Genomic DNA, 15,851 nt, shown 5'->3' with positions numbered 1-15,851 from the left:
ATACAGATTTATACCTAGTTTGACACCAACATTCCTTTTATTGCAGAACTACCTCAAATCCCAAACCAATATGAAACTCACTTTCTTCCTCTGACTTCCACAAAAACTTGCCCAGTGTCCCTCAGAGCCAGGTTTGCAGTTCATTGTCAACTTCGTTGGTGTTTTATAGTTATATTTAATTACATGTGATACACGTATTAAATGCATGTAATAGTAATTACATGTATTGAATGCTTACTGTATGCCAGGCACTATTCTACATGTGTCACATGTTGTGACCAATGTTCAAAACAACCCTATGGAAAAGTGATATTACACCCATTTAAAACATGTGAACTGGGACACAGGTTTCAATAACTCACCTAATTAGCAAGCGGAGGAACTGGGATTGGACCCAAGCAGTCCAGAAACCACACTGATAACTAAAAGTGGTTGTGTTGTCATTTTGTTGTTGTTAAATAAGATAGGTGTTTATTTCTGTGTTGAACGCTAGCACAGACGTACCTGGTCCAGGGCTGTGGGGGAGACTCCACCTTCCTCAACACGTCCCTCTTATCTCTAATCCAAGGCTGTGGCTCTGCTAACTGCTGCTTCCCAGTCAGTGGGAAGGTAGAAAGAGGAATACTGGAGCAAACCGCTTCCCTTTCTCTTTCTTTAGCAACTTTTCATCTTGAAAAATTTCAACTCTATAGAAAAAAAAGGAAAGACAAAAAAATGGAACCAAGAGCTTTTCACCCAGATTGATTAATTGTGGACATTTTGCTACATTTACGCTATCTCTCCCAGCCCATTAGAAACATTATAAATGAAAATAGTTCACTTGATGAGGTAAAATATTGAGGATAACTTTTTTATTCCCTTTATTGTCAGAATGTTTGTCCCGCAAACATACAGCACACAAGAAAAAACTTTTTTAAAAACATAAACACATGAAAGCCACAACACAAATGTGGCCAGCCTAGTTTCTCCATACAACATAGAGATCGAGTAAACAGAGAGGCAACTGGGATAGAAACAGAATGAACTTTGGAGGCTGGATGCAAGCCGCAGCTCCACTACTTTCTGAGCTTTGTGATAATTGGGCAAATTACTTAGCCTCCCTGAGCTTCCATTTCCTCCTGGGTAAAATGTATAGGAATTATTAAAGATCTGTATTTCCAATGATTCTAATTTAGTAGGTCCAAGGAGTCTGCCAAAAATCTGCCTTTTTAACAAGTTCAATGTAGGTGGTTCACAGAACACATTCTGAGAAACATTGAGTAGAAGGAAGTTAGCTAAGGAATTTCTAAAATGGGGGAAAGAGACCTCAAGCCCTTTACAATGTCTCTTCGGCTCTTCCTTCCCCCACTATACCCCCTTCCCCTTCCCCTTCCCTTATCTTCTCCCGCCTTGGAGGCACCACAGTTTTACCTCTCTGGCTCCAGTTTGGTCTTCTCCAAGTGAAGTCCTCCTATATCATCTTCTTTACCCTACATCCCACCCCCAATTCATCCAAGTTTTCCCACCAGTCTCTAACATAAAGCTCATGCTTCAGACAGCCCTGTCTGCACCTACAACACCTCCCACTTGCCCTTACTCTCTGCCTCCTGTTCAGAGCCCATCTCGGGTCCTCCTCTTCCAAGAAACCCTCCCTCATTATTCCCACCACCCTGAGATCCCCACTCCTTAAACGGTTTAGCATTTAACTCTACTTTGCATTATTCTCCTGGCCCCCTTGTTTTATTCTGAGCAGCTCTAAATAAGCTCTGAGCCCCTTGAGGAGCAGTGATCTCTCTTTCCTCATATTCTCTGTGACACTTAGCATACTACTAGACACATAGTAGGCACCAACTCAGCCTAAACTGACTGGCCGATTACTTAACTGACTTATTGAGGACGTCTAGATGAGATCACAGAAAGCAGCTCTGAAAGGGTGAGAACAAGTGTGGAGCTTATAGGTTGATGAACCCACTTAGGGGCTCTTGAGTAGCGTTGACCAATCTTTGAGGCTGTTTTAAATAATGAGCTGTTAAGTGGCAAGATAAAAGTAGAGTTCACAATAAAATCTAAAATGAATGAAAAGCAATGGGGAAACAGCTGCTGTCTCATGCTCTGTTGTCTCTTTGATGAGTTTCAATTAAAAATAGCCTTAATACATAAAATTCCCTGGCGAGTTCCCTTTATTGTCCCTTTAATGTGTTACTAAGGAGTTATTGGTATCATTTCATGGCTCCAGCACAAATGCCTCTAGGATTTATTGCTAGGTTCACATCTCTGCTCTTTTATAGATTTCTTCCAAGAAGGGCTTGAATACAGGGCTCCCATTATACGTCCCTTGTGGTAGTTTGGCTACAGCAAGCTGCATCAGCAAATGGCAATAAAGCTCACCAAGGCAACAACGATTACTCACCAGCAGAGTTTGATTTAGAGCAGAATGTTTCTAGAAAGATTCTGATGTAACCCTTTTACTTCCATCTCCCAAGAACATAGAAATGGAAAAATCAATTACAGCTCTCGGGTTTCATATGTTGCTGAGTTTTGCCATAGCAGGAGGCGGGATGGTAAAAAATACACACACACACACACACACACACACACACACACCCGCACACACACTTCTCTTTAGACAAAGCCATTTTGCAAATAACTAAAAAACAGAGTGCTTCCAAAAAAGGTGGTATGTTTAATTAAGACAAATTACAAAGAAGTACTATTAGAAAGACCTTATTTTTATTTTATTTAAGGGCTTAAAAAAGCTTAAATCACAAACTCTTAGTTATGTCAACAGGCTGTCAATAAAAATCAGTAGGCTGGGGTCACTAGAGTCACTAGCGCACTCATCAGTCCTGGGTCTTTAACCAGTGGCCATCGTCAAATCTCATTAGCTCGCTCTATATCCAGAGTGGAGACACCATCTATCAGTTACTGTTACTTCGTGACAAACCATACGAAAGAGAGCTTTAAATCCACCTGTGCTTTAAGCCTGGGAAAGAGAGGATAAATGTCCTTGGATATCAGCTCCAACAGAGAAAGTGTCTGCAGAAGGCAACAGGATGATTGTGTATGGGTTGGGCTGGGTGGCTGTTTTGTTTAAATTAACCAATGATTGCTGACTTCATTCTACAGACCTGACTTGCCCTTTCTGGATGTTTCCTAATCTCACTCTCCATAGAAGACCGAAAAATGAGTGTTGTGAAATTAGCACACGTTTAGTGACATTATAATTAGATAACTTTCCCCCTCGAAAGTCCAACTCCTGAATCACTAAACAGATGTGATGTCTGTTCAATGTTTATCTGACTGTAAAAGCAGAGAACAGAAACAATACACTCCTAATTATGCAATAGGGCATGACTCCCCTGACACACAGCCATCAGACACTGCCTTTCTTCATTTTAATACCCTCGGGTATTACAATTTAATAACTCCTGGTATTATTGCCCTTTCTTCTTTTTACAAAAATTAACAGATCATTTGAGCAAACATTTTATTCCCACCTTAGCCAACTTGTACTTATCTAAATGACTGCCATTCAGAATTGTATGATGGACCCCCTCCACCTACCAGATGCTCGGCAAAAGTCTTAGTTCATTAGATTGTCTAATGACCAACAGCAGTGCTTCCCAAACTTTATTGCATTTTCAGATCACCCGAGGATCCTGTTAAATTGTAGCTTCTGATTCAGGAAGTCTGCCGTGGAGCCTGAGAGTCTCCATCTCTAACAAGCTCCCAGGTGATGCTGATGCTGCTGATCTGAGATGCACACATTGAGCACAGATAACCTTGATAATCTTCTCTAAAATTTCCAACAGAAAATAGAAACACAGTTACGTAATTGCATGTGATTTGTTTCCTGAAAGATAACAATGATTATTTTTAAAGAGAGTGGATTTTAAACATGAATTTTAAAACACAGTAGTAATCTCCCTAAATGTTATCTCCATGGATAGACATCTTTTTAGATCTCAGAGAGGTCCTTTGAGGCCAAGGAGTATTGACTTCAGGAAGTGATCCAAGGCAGAACACACACAGATTCATTTAAAGCAAAGCTTAAAGCCAATAGTTATCCACAGCTGCACTATTGATGACTGCTTGGCTCTTCCTTTGCAGTAAATGTACATAAACAAATCGAAATATGCTCTCTTTATTTTTGAAAACCTCTTCCTGAGAATAGGATTCAAGTTCACGTTCTCACCTATAGCATCTGCTGTGCAAAGTTTATTTAAGTGTGACGTACTTAAATAAGATTTCTGAAATTACTAAAATTAACTCCATTCGAAATTTATTAGCCTAATATAGATTCAACTATGGAGATAAATGTCAAAGATTCACAATATTCTAGTTCACATTTCATGATTTTATGATCCTGTACTTAATAGCAACTTTCTTCTGAGGAGCTCATAACACCTCATATTCATTCTCCCAATAAACTTTTCTGAGTTTGTTAAGACAATGGGTCACATTATAAATTTCTGGATTTGCAAGGTTAATATCTAAAGGCAATATAATTTTTCTATAATTCGGGTAAGTAGATACTAAATAGAACATCTATGTTGAATATGATTCTCTTATTGAGTATAATTAAACTTTCCAAAAGAGTGGTTAACACCATTAGACTCACAGATACTAGCATAATTTCCTATACACACAAGGAACATTGTAATAAAACAGCTGAATATATTCATTCCACAGATAACTAACATCTGGAATAATAATAATAATAACTATTGTTTATAATAAATCATGGACTATTCTAAACATTTTACATATAAGTTGTTATTCTTTAAAACAACTTTATATGATAGATGTTATTATTACACCCATTTCACAGATAAAGTGAAATGCTGAGAGGCTGAATAATCAACCCAAAGTTATAAAACTAGTAAGTACTAAAGCCAGAATCCAACCAAACCCAGGCAGCCTAACTTTTGTGCTCAAGCTCTACCATATGCCAGACACCATCCTAGGCAATGATGATCAAAATTAAAGGTGCTTATGGGAATGGCAATGTGTTGTATTCACAGCATCTCCACTGATGCAGAGCTCACTTCTCCCTATCAGTAGTCATTATGTCCTTCTTTTCAGCTGAGCTCAAATTTGGCCTGACAGCCTTTCTCAACCCAGAGTTCCAAGGCAGCCATTATCAACTAGAGATGGTACATGAATCAAAATTTATTTGCCACGCCTGATTGTGTGCACAGAGCACAATCATTTCCTAATCTTTAAATACTTGTATTTCAAATGCTTATTCACAAGTTGGTATAGGTTGCACCAGGGAATTTTCAAATCAAAATTCTTTACAAATGCCCTATACAGGCTTTAATATTTCTTTAGCCTAAGAATTTGGGAAGGACACTTACCTGCCTGAAATCCTATATTATTTTTTAAATCTACTATCTATAGGAAAAATTAAAATTAGAATCCTATATCCTAAAAATGGGAATGATAGACACTGGGGACTACTAGAGAGGAGGAGATAGAAAGTGGGGAAAGGGCTGAAAAACTACCTGTTGAGTACTGTGCTTACCACCTGGGTAATGATTTCAGTTTATCCAAACCTCAGCATTACACAATATACCTTTGTAACAAACCCGCACATGTACTCTGCTCTAAAATAGAAGTAGAAAAAGAAAAAAAAAATTGAATCCTATGTCCTACAATATAAATACATTCAGATTTTTAAATTTTTGTTTAAAAAAACATACTGGAAAAAATATGAGATTACATTTTTACAATCTTGAGGGGAACAAACATTTCTCAAGCATGATGAAAGTCCACAAACAACATAGAAAGACAGATTTAACTACACAAAATTGCAAAACTTCTTTACAACCAGGATACTACAAGCAAAGTTAAAAAACAAATGACATCATTTCTGGATAGCTGAGATAATGGTGGCTACCTAAATCTGAATCTCTCCACACATCCTCCCAAAAACAACATAGGTCAAAAAGAAGAAAAAAGATACATACACAAATTCCACACCTTCATCAAAACCAGTAACACTACAAACTTTAAATTATCTGTAATTAACAAAAAAAAGTATGTACAGACACACTATACTAAATCTTCCACTACAAACCTTAGCAGAGATTGATCAGGGGAAAGAGGATCTCCAGAAAATCTGGGAGGAAGAGAGAAGAGGGGATTAAGCTAAAATAGCTCCCAGAAAGAGAAAGCCCATCTTCAATGTCAAAATACTGAAAGAGAGTTTTTGTGGATAAGAATACAGACAACAAGGAAGAAACTGAAAAGTGACATGAGATTCAGGGAGGCAGTTCTGGAAAGGCTGGGGAAGAAAAAGACAAAGGAAAAGTAGAGGTGATCTTTGGAGACTGCGTGGAGAATGCAAAAAGAAACAAGAGGGAAAGATTTAGGAACCTGCAAGACAAAAGAATACAAAAATAATCAAAGGACACACAAAATTATTAGGGCTAAATAATTCTTTATTATGGGGGGGGTGTCTATCTTGTGCATTTGTAGGATATTTGGCAATATCCCTGGCCTCTACCTACTAGATGTCATTAGCACCCTACCCCTAGATATGACAACCAAAAATGTCTCCAGACATTGTCAAATTCCCCTGAGGGGCACAGTCACATCCCATTGAGAACCACTGACCTAGAGCAATGATTTGTGAATTTCTGATTGGTTTGTTTGTTGTTTGAAGTCTCTTCTTTAGATGTTTTGCCTTTTTGTAGTAAACTTTTAAGGGGAAAAAAATAATGAAAATTAAGGAAGGAAAAGATATTTCACTCCTTCATTCATTTATTTCAAATTCAGTAAGAATTTGTTGAATGTATTGAAAGGTAACAGACATTGTGTAAAAGATGAATAAGTAAGGCAAGCACAACCCAAACTTTTATACTTTTCATATGACTTATTTAATTTAATATTATCATGGATTGATTAACATCTATATTTCTAAGAATTGCTACCACAATTATTTTTAATCTAGGCTCTTAACACACAAGCAAAACACTATATATGTCATTTTGCTACAAATGTTTAGAAAACTCACTGTGGATAACTATTTTTGGTGCTATCATTGAAATTCTCTTTGTACAGTATTGTTAGATATTGCTATGATAATGTTGTGTAACATATAACCATGAAATCTCAGTGGCATACCACGATAGGCATTTATTTAATTTGCACATCGCTGTGTGGGCCAGGGCCCAGCTGATCTAGCCTGGGCTCAGTTTGGGTGGCTCTGTTCCTTGTGCCCCTCACCCTCTTCCACCTATGGGCAGTTGAGAGGAGGCATATTCTTTCATGGTAATGGCAGAGGCACAAGAGAAACAGAATCACAAAAGAATTGGACTCAGAACTGTTACACTGTTGCTTCTGTTCTATTCTCTTCAGCCAGCACAATATCACAGGGCAGAGAAAATATCCTCCACTCACCGGAGTGAAGGGAACTGTAAATTCACATAGCAAAGGACAGAGACACAGCAAGGGTTGAAGGATTAGGGCCAATGCTACCATTTACCACAGCAAGAAAAAAACCTTAATTTTGTTTTCCTATTTCAAAGTTAAGATTTCCAGGCTGGGCACAGTGGCTCACTCCTGTAATCCCAGCACTTTGGAAGGCCAAGGCAGTCAGATCGCTTGAACCCAGGAGTTCGAGACCAGCCTGAGCAACATGGTGAAACCCCATCTCTACAAAAATAGAAAAATTAGCCAGGTGTAGTGGTGCACGCCTGTAGTCCCAGCTACTTGGGAAACTGAGGTAGGAGGATTGCTTGAGCCCAGGAGGTTGAGACTGCAGTGAGCCTTGAGCGTGCCACTGAATTCCAGCCTGGGTGACAAAGCATTACCCTGTATGAAAAAAAGAAAAAAGAAAAAAAAAGATTTCTGAACACAGACTCTTAATTAATCCAATAGCAGAGTAACAGTTTTCAACAATGAAAAAAATGAAGTCATCAACTTCAGAGGGATTATGATTTCAGTATGCTTTTTTAAGAACAGCAGCAATACCAAATTTATTTTTTTACAGCAATTCATTTCTAAAGACCAACATTTCAATGATAAATGCCAGCAAGTGACTTTTACTATCATCTATACTACACCTTTTAAAGCAATTTTAAGCAAGAAACTTTTTAGATGTCATTATTTATATTCTTTATTTGTTCTTAAAAAGAATTTTTCTGAAACATAACACTTCTTAAAATCAAATATGAATCCCTCAGATTTAGATTTCCACATTCTTTATACTCCAGGGGAAAAAAATAATTGGATTGTGCTTTCTCATTCGTGACCATTTAAATATTCAGTTTCTTAGGTTACATTTTAGTGTGTTTTTATGTTTTATTCAGGACACAATGTTCCAGCAAATATTACAAACCCAAATCAATGGCTTATACCGACATTAAATATGTCATTAACATGCTTGTTTCCAGGAAAGTTCAATGAGAAGACGTCAACAAACCTGCAGAGAAAGGCTTACTGCATTCAAAATAAATGATAGAAGAGGCACCAGAAATAACTTAAAACATTTAGGATGATCAAGAGGAGAAAAAGAAATGTGAAAATATCTAGCTGTCTTGGCAGACAAAAATTATCCCGATTTCCATATACACAGAGCTAGCAACAAAACAAAGTGTATGTCATTTTCCACAGCAATCACGCTGTTCCTTTCATCTCTGGGACTTAGATGTTCACAATGTAATGTGACTAACACCTTAGGTCCCTGGTCTCTAATGTCCGTGTCACCACAAGCCACAGCAGGATCCCACAGTGCAGCATTTCCAGAAAACAGCACTGAAAGATCAGCAACTCAGATAGAGGCACCAAAAAGAAGATACCATATGTCAGGTTATAGAATTTTTTCATCTCTTTTTCATTCATTCACTTACTGAACAGAGAACGTTTACTAGCCATGCCTTTGAAAGGTAACACATGTCCCACTGGCTGGGATTGACCTTGAAAATGAAGAGGGAGAGAAGGCTGGGGCTAGCCCAACGATGTTGAGCAAGTGAGAACTTCTTAGTATTCAGAAATAAGGGGGGGATGGCATCTGCTGAGGTGGCCTGTGAACTTTAGTCTGTAGAAAGGTTTGGCAATACACCTTTGGCCTACGGTGCTTTAAAGAAAGTTTCAGATTAGAGGAGGATGTGCTGGTGGCAGGGGGTCATGAACACTGACAGCAGAGAGAGGGGCCTGAAGAACTTGAAGAACAGACCAAAATCCCAGGTATAAACTCAATCACTTATACTCATCTGAGTTCATTTTTGAGGCTGTCTCATAATAATTCATATTCACAATGATGACCCAGAGTCACTCAGAAGGTATTGAATTGTGTTCAATTCACTCTTTTTAAAAATGCAAAATAAGTAAAATTCTTTTTTAAAAGATTTTAATGAAAAGTTGTTACATATTTTTAAGAGCTGTATTGAGGCATAATTAATGAACAATATAATCCATATATGTAAAGTGTACATTATTGGAGGTTTTGATATATGAATATATCTGTAAAACCATCCCAAAAATTATGAAAATGAGCATACTTATTACCTCCAAAAGATTATTCACAACCCTTTGTAATGCCTTTTTCCTGCATATCTCTGCCCCATGAACAATTTCTGGGCAACTACTGATCTGCTGTCACTGTAGATTAGTTTTCATTTTCTATAATTTTGCATAAATGGAATCATACACTATCTAATCTTTTTGTTTGGCTTCTTCCAGTCAATGCGATTGTTTTGAAATCCATCCATATTGCTGTGTGTATCAATAGTTAATTTTTTTCAAATTGCTGAATAGAATTCCATTATGTGAACATACTATAATTTGTTTACCCTTTTACCTGTTGATGGATATATTATAATTGTTTCCAGCTTGGGGCTATTAAAAATAAAGTTCTTGAAAACATTTATGTATAACTCTTGGTATGGAGATATGCTCGTTTCTCTTGGATTAATACCTTAGAAAGGAATGACTGGATTAGACAGTAGGTATATGTTTAACATTTTCAGAAATTATTTTTAGAAATTGTTTTCCAAACTGACTGTAGTATTTTCCATTTCTTCCAGCAGTAGATGAGAGTTCCAGTTACTTCATATCTATACCAACACATGGTAGAGAGTCAGTCATTTTCATTTTAGATATTCTAACAAGTCTGTAGTGGTATCTGAATGTAGTTTTAATTTGTATTTTCCTAGTAACGAATGAGGTTCAGCATATTTTCATGTGCTTATTTCCCATACATATATATTTTTTGGTAAAACTACTATCCAAATATGTTGTCCATTTTTTAATTGCGTTGTTTGTTTTCTTATTATTAGTCTTTGAAAGTTCTTTATATATTATTTGTACATGTCCTTTATCAGATATATGATCTGCAAATATTTCCTCCCCATCTGTGGCTTGTCTTTTTATTCTCTTTTTTTTCTGTCTTTTTTAAAATTTTTTTTTATTATACTTTAAGTTCTAGGGTACATGTGCACAACATGTTTGTCACATATGTATACATGCGCCATGTTGGTGTTCTGCACCCATTAACTCATCATTTAGCATTAGGTATATCGCTAATGCTATCCCTCCCCCATCCCCCCACCACATGACAGGCCCCGGTGTGTGATGTTCCCCTTCCTGTGTCCAAGTGTTCTCATTTTTCAATTCCCAACTATGAGTGAGAACAAGTGGTGTTTGTTTTTTTGTCCTTGTGATAGTTTGCTGAGAGTGATGGTTTCCAGCTTCATCCATGTCCCTACAAAGGACATGAACTCATGCTTTTTTATGGCTGCATGGTATTCCATGGTGTATATGTGCCACAATTTCTTAATCCAGTCTATCATTGATGGACATTTGGGTTGGTTCCAAGTCTTTGCTATTGTGAATAGTGCTGCAATAAACATACATGTGCATGTGTCTTTATGGCAGCATGATTTATAATCCTTTGGGTATATACCCAGTAATGGGATGGCTGGGTCAAATGGTATTTCTAGTTCTAGATCCTTGAGGAATCGCCACACTGTCTTCCACAATGGTTGAACTAGTTTACAGTCCCACCAGCAGTGTAAAAGCGTTCCTATTTCTCCACATCCTCTCCAGCACCTGTTGTTTCCTGACTTTTTAATGATCACCATTCTAACTGGTGTGAGATGGTATCTCACTGTGGTTTTGATTTGCATTTCTCTGATGGCCAGTGATGATGAATATTTTTTCATGTGTCTGTTGGCTGCATAAATGTCTTCTTTTGAGAAGTGTCTGTTCATATCCTTTGCCCACTTTTTGATGGGGTTGTTTGTTTATTTCTTGTAAATTTGTTTGAGTTCTTTGTAGATTCTGGATATTAGCCCTTTGTCAGATGAGTAGATTGCAAAAATTTTCTCCCCTTCTGTAGGTTGCCTCTGATGGCAGTTTCTTTTGCTGTGCAGAAGCTCTTTAGTTTAATGAGATCCCATTTGTCAATTTTGGCTTCTGTTGCCATTGCTTTTGGTGTTTTAGACATGAAGTCCTTGCCCATGCCTAAGTCCTGAATGGTATTGCCTAGGTTTTCTTCTAGGGTTTTTATGGTTTTAGGTCTAAGATTTAAGTCTTTAATCCATCTTGAATTAATTTTTGTATAAGGTGTAAGGTAGGGATCCAGTTTCAGCTTAGCCAGTTTTCCCAGCACCATTTATTAAATAGGGAATCCTTTCCCCATTTCTTGTGTTTCTCAGGTTTGTCTAAGATCAGATGGTTGTAGATCTGTGGTATTATTCCTGAGGGCTCTGTTCTGTTCCATTGGTCTATATCTCTGTTTTGGTACTAGTATCATGCTGTTTTGGTTACTATAGCCTTGTAGTATAGTTTGAAGTCAGGTAGCGTGATGCCTCTAGCTTTGTTCTTTTGGCTTAGGATTGTCTTGGCAATGCGGGTGCTTTTTTGGTTCCATATGAACTTTCAAGTAGTTTTTTCCAATTCTGTGAAGAAAGTCATTGGTAGCTTGATGGGGATGGCATTGAATCTATAAATTACCTTGGGCAGTATGGCCATTTTCACGATATTGATTCTTCCTATCCATGAGCATGGAATGTTCTTCCATTTGTTTGTGTCTTCTTTTATTTCATTGAGCAGTGGTTTGTAGTTCTCCTTGAAGAGGTCCTTCAGGTCCCTTGTAAGTTGGATTCCTAGGTATTTTATTCTCTTTGAAGCAATAGTGAATGGGAGTTCACTCATGATTTGGCTCTCTGTTTGTCTGTTATTGGTGTATAAGAATGCTTGTGATTTTTGCACACTGACTTTGTATTCTGAGACTTTGCTGAAGTTGCTTATCAGCTTAAGGAGATTTTGGGCTGAGACGATGGGGTTTTCTAAATATACAATGATGTCATCTGCAAACAGGGACAATTTGACTTCCTCTTTTCCTAATTGAATACCCTTTATTTCTTTCTCCTGCCTGATTGCCCTGGCCAGAACTTCCAACACTATGTTGAATAGGAGTGGTGAGAGAGGGCTTCCCTGTCTTGTGCCAGTTAAGGATCTTTTGAAAAGAAGAAGTTCTTAGTTTTAGTGAAGTTCAGTTTAATTTGTTTTTTTATATATCATGTTTTTGGTGTTTCATGAAGAAATATTTGCCTAATTTTGCCAGGTGCAGTGGCTCACGCCTGTAATCCCAGCTGTTTGGGAGGCCAAGGCAGGCGGATTGCTTGAGCTCAGGAGTTCAAGACCAACCTGGGCAAAATGAGGAAATCTTGTCTCTACTAAAAATACAAAAAATTAGCTGGACATGATGGTGTGCTCCTGTAATCCCAGCTACTTGGAGGGCTGAGGCAGGAGAATCTCTTGAACCTGGGAGATGGAGGTTGCAGTAAGCCAAGATCACACCACTGCACTCTAGTCTGGGTGACAGAGTGAGACCTGTCTCAAAAAAAAGGGAAGGGAAAGGAAGGGAAGGGAGGGGAGGGGACGTGAGGGGAGGGACGGGGAGGGAAGGGGAGGGAAGGGGAGGGAAGGGGAGGGAAGGGAAGGGCCTAATTTAAGGCCAGAAAGAGTTTTCTCCCCATGTTTTCTTAATCACCAAATCAATCTGGTTCAACTTTTATGTAACAAAGCTGAGTTGTTTTTCAGTTGCCACAGACCGCCCCCAGGCTGAAGGTCATGTAACCTGAGCATACCCAGATGAACCAAGCATGCAGCGATGAGCAGAACATAAGTGCTTGGACCAAGAAACAGGGGCCAAATTAAGATGCAGAAGGCAAATGGCAGGATCAAGGATTCAATCAGATCAAGCCCTGGTGTCACCCCATTGTAGAAGCCAGTCAAATTAGACCTCCCAGCATCACCTCATTGCAAGATCCAATCACATCATGCCTCATTATCCTCTGCCTATAAAATCTGCCCTGAACCCCAGCTCCAGATTTGAGCCAGGCACTGATCTCTTTGCTCAACAGCCTTGCCACAAACTTTTCTTTGTACAAAAACCTAGCGCTTCAGTGTTTGGCTTTCAATTGTGTACTGGCAAATGGACCCAGCTCAGTTCAGTGACAGTAAGAGTTTTTAGTTTCAGGTTTTACATTTAGGTCCGTGATCCCTTTTGAGTTAATTTTTGTGTATAATATCAGGGGTTCTTTCATATCCCATTGTAACACCACCATTTTTTGAAATGAGTATCTTTCCTCCTTGAATTGTCTCTGCTATTTAGTCAAAATCAGGTTGACCCCATATGTGTAGTTCTATTTCTGGACTCTATATTCTGTTGTGCTGATCTATTTGTCTATTTTTATGCCAGTACCATACTGACCTTGATTACTATAAGACTTTAAAATCTTATAAGGTAGTGTTAGCCTTCTACTTTCTCCTTTCTAAAGTTCTTTGGCTGTTTGCATTTTCATATAACTTTTAGAATCAGCTTGTCAATTTCTACATAAAATTTTCTGGAATTTAGATTGATAGATTGCATTGAATCTATCAATCAATTTGGGGACAATTGAAATTTCTAAAATACTGAGTCTCTGATCCATGAAGACATTATCTCTCTCTGTTTGTTTAGGTCTTCTTTAATCCCTCTCACCAATATTTTATAGTTTTCAGTGCACAGGTCTTGCACATCTTTTGTCAGATTTATCCCTAAATATTTCATGATTTTCATGATTTTAATTCTATTATAAATAATATTATTTTAAAATTTTAATTCCACATTATTTGTTGCTAGTAAATATAAATGCAATTTTAATTGTATATTGATCTTGTATCCTGCAAACTTGCTAACTTACTTATTCATTCTAGTGACTTTTTTGTAGAGTCCATAAAATTGTCCACATAGATGATCTATGAATAAAAACTAATTTACTACTTCTGTTCTAATCTAGACGTTTTTATTTTTTTTCTTGCTTTACTGAATGGACTACAACCTCCAGTTCAATAGAAGTATAATAACAGATAACCTTGTTTTGTTTCTATCTCAGGAAGAAAGCATTTTAAGTATGATGTTAGTTTTGTTTTTCATAAATGTCCTTAATCAAAATGAGGATGTTTCTCTTCTATTCCTAGTTTGCTAAGATTATTTTTTTAATCAGGAATGGTTATTAGACTTTGTCAAATGCTCTTTCTGCATCTTTTGAGATGATCATATGATTATTATTTTTAAATTTGTTTTAATATGGTGAATTATTTTCATTAATTTTCAAATGTTAAACCAATCTTGCATTCCTGGGATAAACCTCTCTTGGTAATGATACATATTCCTTTTATATATTGTAGGGTTTGATTTTCTATATTTCATGAAGAATATTGGTTTTGTCAAGAGTTGAACTGAGTTGGAGAGTGCTTAGCTTCTGGATGTCAGAGTAGCCATTAAGACAAACCAAGATGAAAATAACATTGAAGCCTTGAATCCAAGCTTGTCCAATCCATGGCCCACAGGCTGTGTGTGGCCCAGGATGGCTTTGAATATAGCCCAACAAAACTTGTAAACTTTCTTAAAACATTATGACATTTTCTTGCTTTTTTTTTTTTAGCTCATCAGCTGTCATTAGTGTCAGTGTATTTTATGTGTGGCCCAAGACAATTCTTCTTCCAATGTGGCCCAGGGAAGCCAAAAGATTAGACACCCCTAACTGAATCACTTACTGCAATAGTATAAGCAAGAGGCCAAACAGGAGAAAGTGCTGGTTCCCTCAATGTCCCCTTTTTGCCCTATAGAATGACATCCAGTTGGGGTCAGATGTCTCAGCATGGACTGAGGGACATTGTCTCATGGTCAAGGGCTCGCCATATAAAAGGCTCCTACCATTCTATGGGACCCAGAGGGTGGGGAGGGAGGGTAAAGGGGAAGGACCAGAGTAGAAAAGTACTGAGTACTGAGTCAGAGTGGGGAAAAGTGTCTTCAAATCCTCCCCAACTCCACTTTCCAATGAGGAGGGAGGTCTTGGCAGCGATGTCCCAACCAAAGGCCTCTCCAAGTGGCTAGCCAAGGGGCCTGAGTCCTGGACTGCAACTCCCTTCAGAAACTTCAGTGCAAGTCTGGTGTTGGGAGGGCAGCTTTCCTCATGAGACCTGCTAGATAAAACCTTTGTAATTACCTTGGTCAGCCCTAAAAGATCATACATAGAATTTTGGCCAGAGCCAGGCTCCAGATTTGTGATTTTTTTTTTCCTTGTAATGTTTTTGTCAGGTTTTGGTATCAATGCAATTCTAGTTTCATGAAATGAGTTGGAAAGTACTTTCTCCTTTCCAATTTTCTGGAAGAGTTTGTGAAAATTCGTATTGTTTCTTTCTTAAATGTTTGGTAGGATTTACCATTGAAGTTATCTGGTACTGAATTTTTCTTTGCGGGATGTTTTTCACTACAAACTCAAACTTTGTAGATATAGGGATATTTAGGTTATCTATTTCTTCTTGAATGAGCTTTAGTAATTTGTATCTTTCAAGGAATTTGTCCATTT

At 37.8% G+C, this 15,851-nt stretch overlaps 1 long non-coding RNA gene across 1 annotated transcript in view; it reads right to left on the bottom strand.

Annotated features, from left to right (window-relative positions):
* Positions 1-15,851, bottom strand: part of LOC103784764 (uncharacterized) — a 202,299-nt gene that overhangs the window by 120,573 nt on the left and 65,875 nt on the right. Inside the window, exons 5-6 of the long non-coding RNA XR_010112119.1 lie at positions 3,544-3,775; positions 505-686 (exon numbers count right to left, since the gene is read on the bottom strand). This is a non-coding gene — a long non-coding RNA (uncharacterized LOC103784764). The remainder of the gene's footprint in view (positions 1-504; positions 687-3,543; positions 3,776-15,851) is intronic.

The sequence above is a fragment of the Pan paniscus genome, chromosome 4 (genome assembly GCF_029289425.2).
Source record: "Pan paniscus chromosome 4, NHGRI_mPanPan1-v2.0_pri, whole genome shotgun sequence".
In the NCBI taxonomy this organism is placed as follows: Eukaryota; Metazoa; Chordata; class Mammalia; order Primates; family Hominidae; genus Pan; species Pan paniscus.
This window is presented reverse-complemented; position numbering and strand designations above follow the sequence as displayed.